General features: G+C 39.3%; 1 protein-coding gene, 1 non-coding gene and 1 pseudogene across 9 annotated transcripts in view; 2 read left to right on the forward strand and 1 right to left on the reverse strand.

Moving 5' to 3' along the window:
* Positions 1-10,241, forward strand: part of ACACA (acetyl-CoA carboxylase alpha) — a 332,267-nt gene that overhangs the window by 122,889 nt on the left and 199,137 nt on the right. The window lies entirely within an intron of this gene.
* Positions 3,717-4,161, reverse strand: LOC105979026 (annotated as a pseudogene).
* LOC115872981 lies at positions 4,964-5,125 on the forward strand. The gene has a single exon (XR_004048167.1). It is a non-coding gene; the product is annotated as a U1 spliceosomal RNA (small nuclear RNA).

Consider the following 10,241-nt stretch of genomic DNA (forward strand, 5'->3'; position numbering starts at 1 on the left):
TGATAGGATTTTTTGTTCTTTGATGTCTGATACCTGGTCCCTTCTACACCTCGTGGTCACAGGCTGGTGTGCTTCTTCCATGTGGGCTTTGATGCTTTTGAGCTAGATGGCTGCTTGTTTACCTGCAAGCCTTTAAGTCCTTAGATGCTATATCTTTTGATTGCCAGGTACCATCAGCTTTCTTCACCACATTTGCTTATGCACACACTTGTCTTCAGCGGTCTTGTCGGGAAGGTGTGCATTATGGAATGCCAATTTAGTAGAACAAAGTGTTCTTTCATTAAGTAAGTACTTGAGTGGAGGTCCAATGTCCATCTGCTGCCTTAATACTAAACCTATAAATATATGCACATGTACTCCCGGGTTTTAAGCAGCTGCAACTGGAGGAGAACTGCAACTTGTGTTTTCAAGGCCAAAATCTGAAGAAAAAGCTTCCACTCCTTTGTCATCTTGATATGGAGGGTTCTACAGAGGAAAATAAAGAAATGAGATATTACATGCTCCAAAGGTAAGTTTTAGGGTGCTGTATTTGGATAACATACTGTATTTAAACACAACAAGGCACAGACAACTGAGCTGTAGAAATTTGGTTTGATGTTTTGTGCCTGTGAGAAAGTGAAAGCTGTTGTTTAAGGAAACTGAATAAAAAACCTGGCATATTTGCTCCTAAATCTGTAAATATCCATTTTATGTCCAGAATTTGAACTGAGTCCACACCTGATATTGTAGTCACATTAATCCATCATCACAGTACAGGCCTTGCAGTGCTTGCTGTTTGTTTATTTATTTATTTTTTCCTTTAAGGCATCTGCCAATTTTTGCCAGATGGAGTTTTCTGATTTTTTTTAAGGTTGAAGTCTCTTTAGGTATTGTGAGGAAAAATATCAATTCTATGAAATATGTAGCATCTTGTTGAAGGACTTTTGCTGAAGACCTTTTTAAAATGTGTCACTGGAGTCAGAGGAGTTGCATACTGGAGAATTACCCTGGCATGTGACAGAGGCTGGAGTTGTTGAGAAGGTCCCTGATGTTAACTCTGTGAGGTGGTAGTAGAACTCTAGATTCTTTAGCTATGGAGGAGGGGCATGGGCGGGCAATAGGGAATTAGTTGTCTACTAGGCACGAGTAAGGGCAGATGTGAGATACCATGTAAAAATAGGGGAATGTGTGTCTAAGGATAGACCAGACCTCAAAATAATCATCTCCTGTATCTTTTCTCAAGAAGCTATTATACCACTTTTTGTTGTTGTTTCGCCTTTTCTGCTGTGAGAATGACATTGTTAACATATCTCTGAATCAGAGCACACAGTTGTTGTGAATGGCCCCAGAGGAACTCTGTGGGGAGGGACTTCAGTCACGCAATGTAGAGCTCAGTCTTCTTGGAAAGAAAAAGAAGAGGCTTCTCTTGACAAATGCTGTGGAAGTAGGAAGGAGCTGGCTGTGATCTGCGCTCTTTGTAGTCATGTACAGGACATGATCAAAGGTGTTACTCTAGGTTCGGATACGAGGTGAGGTCTGTGTATGCTCACTTCCCATGAACGTTGTTACTCAGGAGAATGGGTCTCTTCTTGAAATCAATAACTTCTCGGGTGAAAAATATTTTCAGAGGGTTCAAATGAGGACAGGTGTTGCTTGTCCTTTTTCTGAAACCCAGAAAGATGAGTTAATTCTTGAAGGAAGCAACATAGAACCCGAATCAATTTCAGCAGCCATGACAGTTTAAAAACAAGGATATCCTAAAAATTTTGGATGTTTTCTTATATTTATAAAAAAAAGAAATAGTACATTGGTTATTTGTGACTAATGTACCATATAAATGTAAGAGGTTCACAGTACAGAAAACGAGGTCTGGGGTATTTGGGTATTCTCAGTACTATCCTCATCATTTTTCTGTAGATCAAAAACTGTTCTACAATAAAAAGGTGATGTTTAAAAAGTTAAAAAGAAATAGTTGAACAGGCTGATGAGTAAGATCTAAGAGGTGTCCAGGCTAGATGATCCTTAGACCTGTCTGTGATGTTTTGATGCAGTAAAATTGATCTAATGAAAACAAAAAAGAAGTTATTACAGAATGTGGTCTTTTAAAAGGAAGGAGGGGAATGTGGGGATTTGCAGTGTTTCAACTTCTGTTTAAACAGACATCCAACCAGGTCCTCTGCTTTCAGCTTCACCCTGCCCTGTAACACTTGCTTGGTTCTTTTAATCCTTCAGCGTTTCTGGGTGTGCTTGGTTCCCTTCTTTGTGTTACCCACTCTTTTAGCATTTAACACAGTGGGCGAATCTCACACTTCATCTAGTTAGCACATAATCCTTACTTGTTTTATATTATAATTTTATTGAAGATTTTTTGCTCTAGATTCTTCAGTTCTCCATGCCCTCATGGACATGTCTTCTAAAATATATATATTTATTTTATGTGCGTATGAGGTTTTGCCATAGAACCCAGAAAAACCCTTGGTGTTTAATCCACTTTGTTTAGCCATAAGTCTTCTCTTTTTTTTAATTTACAGAACTTTTTTTGTGGTGGTGGTTATTACCGTCAAGCTTTCTTTTGTGAGAACTTTATACCCTCTATTATGAAGTTCCAAAGAAGGGGGGCGGTGGGTGGAAATAAAAATCTGCTTTTCTCAGGAGGCTTTGAAAATTTCATAGCTGCGTGATGAGAAGGATAAAATCTTTAGAGACTGTCAGTGGGACAGTCTAAGTGCTTAATACTCTTTTTTAAAGTGTATGTATTTAGATTTATATGGCAATACATTGAGGAAGTGAACAGACTTTGGGCCTCTGCTCAAGCCCTGCCTCAACCGAAGAACACTTAGTTCTAACCCACCTGATGTTCTGTGATGCTCACCCTCCCTGCACAATCACTGGAGACAAAATGGGTGCACAAGTAAATGTGGTGAAGAAAGATGATGGTGCCCAGCTATGCAAAGATATAGCGGCTGGGGTCTTAAAGGCTAAGGTGTCGAGGGGATGGGGTAACAGGCATCAGACGACCCAAAACAAACAAACAGAAAACATATTGTTGAGAATGAGGGGGTTTGAAGTCGAGACCCAAAGCCCATCTGTAGACAATGGAACATCTCTTCACTGAAGGGGGTCACAAGGGAAGGTATGAGTCAACCAGGGCACAGTATAGCACTGATGAAACACATAATTCCTCTGGTTCCTTGATGCTTCCTCACCTCCCCCACTATCATGACCCCAGTCCTGACTTTCACTGTGGGCTAGACTGGAGTATGTACACAAGTACAGATACGAGCTCATGACACATGGAATTCAGGTCAGATAAACCCCTCAGGAAGGAAACCAGAAGGGTAGGGAGTAGGTGGGGAGGAAGGGGGAACCAATCACAATGATCAACACATAACCGCCACCATCACCTTTCCCAGGGATGAACAACAGGAACTGTGGGGAAAGGGAGACAGTGGTTGGTGTAAGATATGAAAATAATAATTAAAAAAAAAACCAATTTATAATTTATCGAGGGGTTATGAGAGTGGGAGGGCAAAGGGAGGGAAAAAAGAGCCCTGATATCAGGCTCAAATCGAAAGTACATGTTTATAAAATAATGATGGCAACATATGTTCAGATATGCTTGCTACAATGGACATATGGATTGTTACAAGAGCTGTAAAAGTTCCCAATAACATGACTTTTTTTTTTTTAATAAGGGAAAAGCCATTTTTAACTTTTAATTAAACCTCCACGTAGCTTCAAGCCACCAGGACACAAGCACTCCCAACACCCTTAGTCTTCTCCTCAGCTCTTCTGCTAAAGAATTTGGCCTTCACGATGACAGGTTGCTCTGGAAGTTTACCCTTCCCGAGAACTTTGTCGTAGCCCACCCAAGCCACATCAGTGATGGGTGCAGCTCCAGTCTTAATTTTGGCAGCATTTACCCTGGTCTGCGCACCGACCTAGGTCCACAATTTATGGAGGTTCACAGTTGGGCAGAAGTTCTGGTTCCTCTTTAAGTGGTAATGTCGCATACCGACTTTTCCAAAGTCACCCGGATGGTATTTGTTGAAGTGATCCTGTGATGATGCAAGCTGCCAGCATTCCCCCGCCTCCTGGGTGCTTCCGGAGCTTCCCGATACGGCTGTGGCAGTGGCTCACGTGGCCCCTAAGTTTCCAGGTCTTCCTCAGTCTGGAGGGCATGTCGGCGGCCAAGACGAAGGAACAATAACATGACTTTTTAAAAATAATAAAGTGTATGTACATAGGGATTATTTCTTGAACTTTCCAGCAAGTTGAAACGCCCTTAACAAAAGACAGGTCATGCACATTTGCATAAACTTATGCTATTAGGGATTTGCAAATGCTCTATATTTACGTATTGAATTCATAAACCTTTTTTTAATTAAGTATATGAAATTCTGTTTTTTTCTGTGATTTAAAAAATTAGTTTCATAGGAAGAGCAATCAGATTATTCCAGTGTTTTTTAAAAAGTTACCATTTGAACAGAACCATTTTCCCCCTCTTAAGACAAGGCTATTTTCTCCTGTCCCTTTATCCTCAAACGAGCTGTCATGGCTTTTGGGGGTAAGTGCTGGGTTGCTAATTGCAAAGTCAGCAGAATAATTTGATCAGTGATTTATTTTTTAATATTTTAAACCATTCTTTTAGTGATTGGGAGAGACGGGACTTACAATGGATAGTATGGCAGGCTTGGCTGGGAGGGGCTTATATGAGGATTGGAACCGTGGTGATGCTGTTGGGTGAGTGTTGGAGTGCTAATGCGAGGATTGGAGCTACAGACCCCCAGCTGCTCCATAGGGCATATGAGGCTGTCTACTCCTGTGAAGATTTACAGCCTCGGAAACCCTACATGGGGTCCCTGTGAGTCAGAATCAATGTGATGGCAGTAGGTTTGGTTTTTGTTTTGCTTTATATGACTGCTACAAGACATGGCAGTAAAGATATAAGAAATTGTCTAAAACCATATGCAAAAATACCCTTATACTTACCTGGCAGGGGAGATACCATGATCACAAAGGTGGTTTTCCCAAGGCGAGGCTCATCCATTGCACTCCGAATGTGCTGACCCCTGCGATTTCCACAAGTGTGGGAAACTCGACTGCATGATTTATGGCGGTGGGAGACTGCATCTGCGCTCTCCCCTGTAGTAAAAAAAGAAAAAACACCCTAGTGTTGCCTCTAACAGCCTAATTTTTTCCATGAATATGCAATGGAATGATCAGTTGTGGCACTGTTCAATTGAACTGTGTTTGCCATGTAGTTGATTCCAACTCACAGGAACCTTATAGAATAGAGCAGAACTGTCTATAAGCTTTGTAAGGCGGTGGTCTTCACCTTTCGTCCAAAGTGACAGTTGTAAGTGGCATCTTTAACTTGGCGGCTGAGTGTTTCACCACCAGACCACCACCAGGATTTGCAGTTGAACTGAAGAGATAGTGTTGTAGGATGGTCTAGGTCACAGTTTAGGTTCAGATACTAGCTTTGTCTCCTCTGTTAAGTAGCATTATGGGCGATGGCCATAATCACACTGAGCTTCAGTCTTCTTTCACGAAACGGGTCTAAACATCACAGAATTGTTGTTGAGTTTAATTATGCCAGTGCAGGTAAAAAGGTTAGGACAGTGTCTCATAGCAAGTACTCAGAAATGGTAGTTGTTATTTTTATGTAGTCATCGATAATTAACATAATTTTAAAATGTGTCAGCAACTCCTCCTGTGTATTCCAGATGCTCTTTTTAGTTCTAGAGATACTGATAAAGAATTCCTGACCTCTGGATCATACTCTTTGTTGGAGAAGACAAATGTGTAAACTCATAAATAGCGATGTAATATGATTAATAAGCAAGATTGGCATAGGGCTTCAGAAAGTTCATGGAAAAATTACATTATATTATCAATTCTATTTTTATTTGTACCTTTGCTCTTTTATCTTTGCTTTAGTGTAATTGTGAACCATTTAGTCTCGTACAGATGATTTTTTTTAAGAAGGTGTGCAATACTCATGAGCAATATTCTTTATGTTATGAGTCACTCTGTTTTTAGCTACACAGTACCCTTTGGAGGAGGTTCTGGTTCAAGGTTTATGTAGTATTTCAGGGCGATCGTCTCTGGGGAGCCCTTTAGACTTAACTGGTCTAGTAGCCGATGCTAAGATAGAAAAAGAAAAAAGAATTTAGGTGCTGTTCCATATCCTTCTTCCCTCCAATCTATTAGGATCTATGTATTGTGGTGCGGATCAGAATGGTTTTTAATGATAGCTGGGCACCATTTAGTTCTGAGTTTAGGCTAGATGAAGACCTGCCTTGTATATGTAGGCCTGTTTCATCTTTGAATCTTTGTACTTTGTCTTTCTCTAGAGGAGATGAGTATGATAGTTGTATCTTAGATGAAGTAGCAGTTTTTTAAAAGTCAGATCTACTGAGTTATACTTTACAAAGTTTTTTCCACCCATTTGAAGCGCACAGTTGGGTAATTAAAAAAAAAAAATCAGCTTAATAGATCTAGCCGTTACCTACACATTAACATTTGCCTTTTGCAAGCGTACAGTTTGAGCCCCCGGCCCCCCACCAAAAAAACCAAAAAAACCTTTTTATTGGTTGGTAATACAGGTATCATATCATTCCATAGTTCCGTCATATCAAGCAATATTATCTAATTACTACCACAGTTTTAAAACATTCTCTCCTGAACTCCTTGATATTATCTCCCCTTTACCTTCTACCCACCCCCCTAGGAACCCTTATTCTACTTGCTGTCTCTGTAGGCTCATCAGTTCTAGGTACACTTTGGGTTTTGACACACCTGCATAACCACCACCATAATCAAGATCAAAATAAGGAGCATTTCCATTGTGCTCCATTTGCAGTTGAGTCTCTCAAACTTGGTCCCAGTCTAGTTGCTGATCTGCATTCTTCCCTGTAGATTTACTTTACCTGTTCCAGAAGGTGCTATAAATGGAATCTTACAGTATGTACTTATTTGTGTCTGTCTGCTTTCTCTCGGCTTGGTATTTTTGAGTATTGTTCTGTATTGTTACTCAGTTTTGTACATTGATACTGACAGGACTTGAAAGAAATAAGACCACAAGGCAAATAAGTTGTAGGCCAGGGGGTTTATTTAAATTTTTTGTTGTTGTTTGAAAAAAAAAAGTGTCTTAGCATTGTTTTCAGGCTACTGGCTTTAATTATCACCACAGATTTTACATGGCATAGTTGGGAGAGCACAGAAATGGGACCTTGGGGAAACTGATTGTTGGACCGGCAGTGCTACAAACTGGCCTCGTCACCTTAAACTCATACATGAGCTCTCTTTTCCTTGAGCCTTCCCCTAGCTCTAAAGTTCCAGTCCAAATGCTGGGAACTAAATCCTTGGATGGAAAGGGATGAAAAAAAAGGAGTAGGTTGACATGGTAATTATGTCTCTCACACTAGTAGGTAGAATAGATCGATACTAGTCTTTGAACTGTCTCCTGTAGTTTTTATTTATTTATTTATTTATTTATTTATTTATTTATTTATTTATTTATTTATTTATTTATTTATATCAAGTAGAACCACCTTAGTTACAATGTAGGGAAATGTTTGGAGAAAGTTTTGTTGATGGATCCATTGAAAGAAGATTAAAATAATTTTTTAGATCAATTGAACTGTATGTGAGCACAGAAAGCCAGATGATTATGCTGGATGCCGGAAAAGACAAACTTGTAAGATTTGGTGGTGGCTTTCAGGAAGACTTGACAGTCTAAAGGGTATCGTAGAAACATTTACTTATTTCAAATTGTAGTCAGGAATTTAAAACTAACAAAATACAACAAAGGGGAGCAACTTGAATTTTTTTTGGTAGCATTTTCTTTTTATTTATTAATTGTTCATTTAACCTAGAGTAGCTTCTGTGTGTTGAAAGAAATTGGGTATGAACAAACATATACATATTTAAACTTGTTATAGGGGTACATCTTTATTGTATCATTTTAGTATCAGCTGTGTAATTGCCTTTTCATTTTGAAAAGTAATTTCTTCATGAACACAATTAAGCAAAGTACAATAATGGTGAGTTTCATGGAGTATAACATTTGATTGATGGATAAGGAAAAGCACCTGTTTCTTATCCTGCCATTTTGCACGTGCAGGATGTTTTTTTAGCTTGTTGATTTTTCAGTATAGTTTGAGGACAGCTGCAAATAATAATAATGTGTCTATATGAAGAATCCCAAGATAAAAAGATAGATTTCTGCTTTTCTCCCTTGTCTAATTATAAATGCACCTCACAGCACTCCTTGGTTACTTCCAGATCATTGATTAAAGCTCATGACTAGTTCCTTCCCTAGCTTAATTTTACCAATTAAACCTTTGCTTTACCCTCTTGTCTCATACTCAGACCACTTCTTATTATTGATTCTTCTCTATTCTATCACTGCCTCCCTAAATAATTGAAAGTTGATCTCTGAGGAGTGGTTAGCTTTAGTTAATGTGCATAAAGTATATAATCACAATCTTGATTTGTGACATAATGGTTGAGGATTGTTCCCCTTGAGACCCACTATTATTTAGTGATTAATGATTTAGTTATTTTAAAAAATGAATTTGAAAACCTCCCAACCAAAACAAAGACAGGTCCTTAATAACAATCCACAAGTACACCTGATCTTGTAGTCTTTCTTCCTCAACCCACTTTCTTGACTCTTTTCACCCAGCTAAACACTTTCCTTAAACTCAATGTCCTCATATTTTCTTTTTTATTTAGCTTTCTTGTATCTCTGTGTATGAAAAGTTTATATACATTAGTTATTTTTAATTTTCTAATCTGTATGTGAGGAGCCCTGGTGGTATGGGGATTACTTGTTGGGTGCTACTCAGAGTCAGCAGTTCAAAACAACTAGCTGCTAATCGGGAGAAAGATGAAGCTGCCTATTCTTTTAAGAAGTTACATCCCAGAAACATACAGGGGCAGCTCTGCTCTGCCCTATCGGGTTGATATGAGTTGGAATCAACTCGATGGCATATGTAATCTGCATACAATATTTGGGGGTCTTTTTGTATATCAACCAATATCGCTAGACACTTGACTAAGATTTCCTATTATTTCTTATGATTGGTCTGCAAATTATTTTGTATTTCCTATATAAAGGATCACATTGCAATGATGATCCATGTAGTAAACAGCATGGGAGGTCCTATCTGACCTCCTCTGGCTTCCCTATTGCCAAAAGGCAGGAAGAGTCTGACATGTCTCCATGCTCACTCTTTACCCATTCTGACACCAACTTTACTGAGTTTGATAACTCATTACAGTGGCTACACAAAACTCACAGACAGTACTCACAATTAAAGGAAAGTTATTAGGAAAGTTAATAGGTTACCACAAGTCAGGTTCAGCAAACAGTAAACATATAGTCATTCATCGGCAGCAGCACTTCTCAGCCAGTAGCCAAATCTGTCTCTGGTCCTCAGCCTTTGTAGGCCAGGAAGCCAGCTTGTTGCTCTATCTCATGTCTCAGAGCTGTTCCTTTTGCTCTGTCCCATAGACTCCATGCCATAGCCTCTGAGGGCTCTGGTCCCAGGCTCTACCACTTCAGGCAGCAATCTGCTCATCTGATATTGGTGTTCTCTCTGTCTGATATGACTCTTATAGACAGAGAGATGGCTTTGATGGAGGTATGTGTGGTTTTTGTCTTTTAGCAGACAAAGATGGTTCTTAAGTTATATCCTTCAGTAAAAACAAAAACAAATTTACTGCCATTGAGTTGATTCTGACTCATAGTGACCCTAGGTAGGACAGGGTAGAACTGCCTCTCTGAGTTTCCGAGACTAACTTTTTACGGAAGTAGAAAGCTACGTATAATCATTATAACATCAGGGCTCCTAGTAAAGTCACTCACTGCCATTGAATCAATGTTGACTTATAGAGACCCCTGTGGGTTTCTGAGACTAACTTTACTGGAGTAGAAAGCTCAGTCTTTCTCCCAGGGAGCTGATGGTGGTTTTGAACTGCCAACCTTGTGGATCAAAGCCCAGTGGGTAACCACCACACCAACACTACTGTAGCACTTCTTAGTCGTCTCTAGTATAACAGTCTTAAAGATGCCTCTAAGGAAACAAAGGATGAGACTTGGTTCACACCCTAGCGAAATCCTTCCAAAATGAAACTATATAGTGTATGAGGTTGGGCTGACTAGAGAAACAAATCCAGTGATACTCATATAGGTATAAGAAAGCTTTGTGTCAAAAAAAAAAAAAAAAGAAATAAAGAAAGCTTTGTGT

This window comes from Echinops telfairi, unplaced genomic scaffold, assembly GCF_000313985.2.
Source record: "Echinops telfairi isolate 266 unplaced genomic scaffold, ASM31398v2 ScPeMD7_7458;HRSCAF=8496, whole genome shotgun sequence".
Taxonomy (NCBI): Eukaryota; Metazoa; Chordata; class Mammalia; order Afrosoricida; family Tenrecidae; genus Echinops; species Echinops telfairi.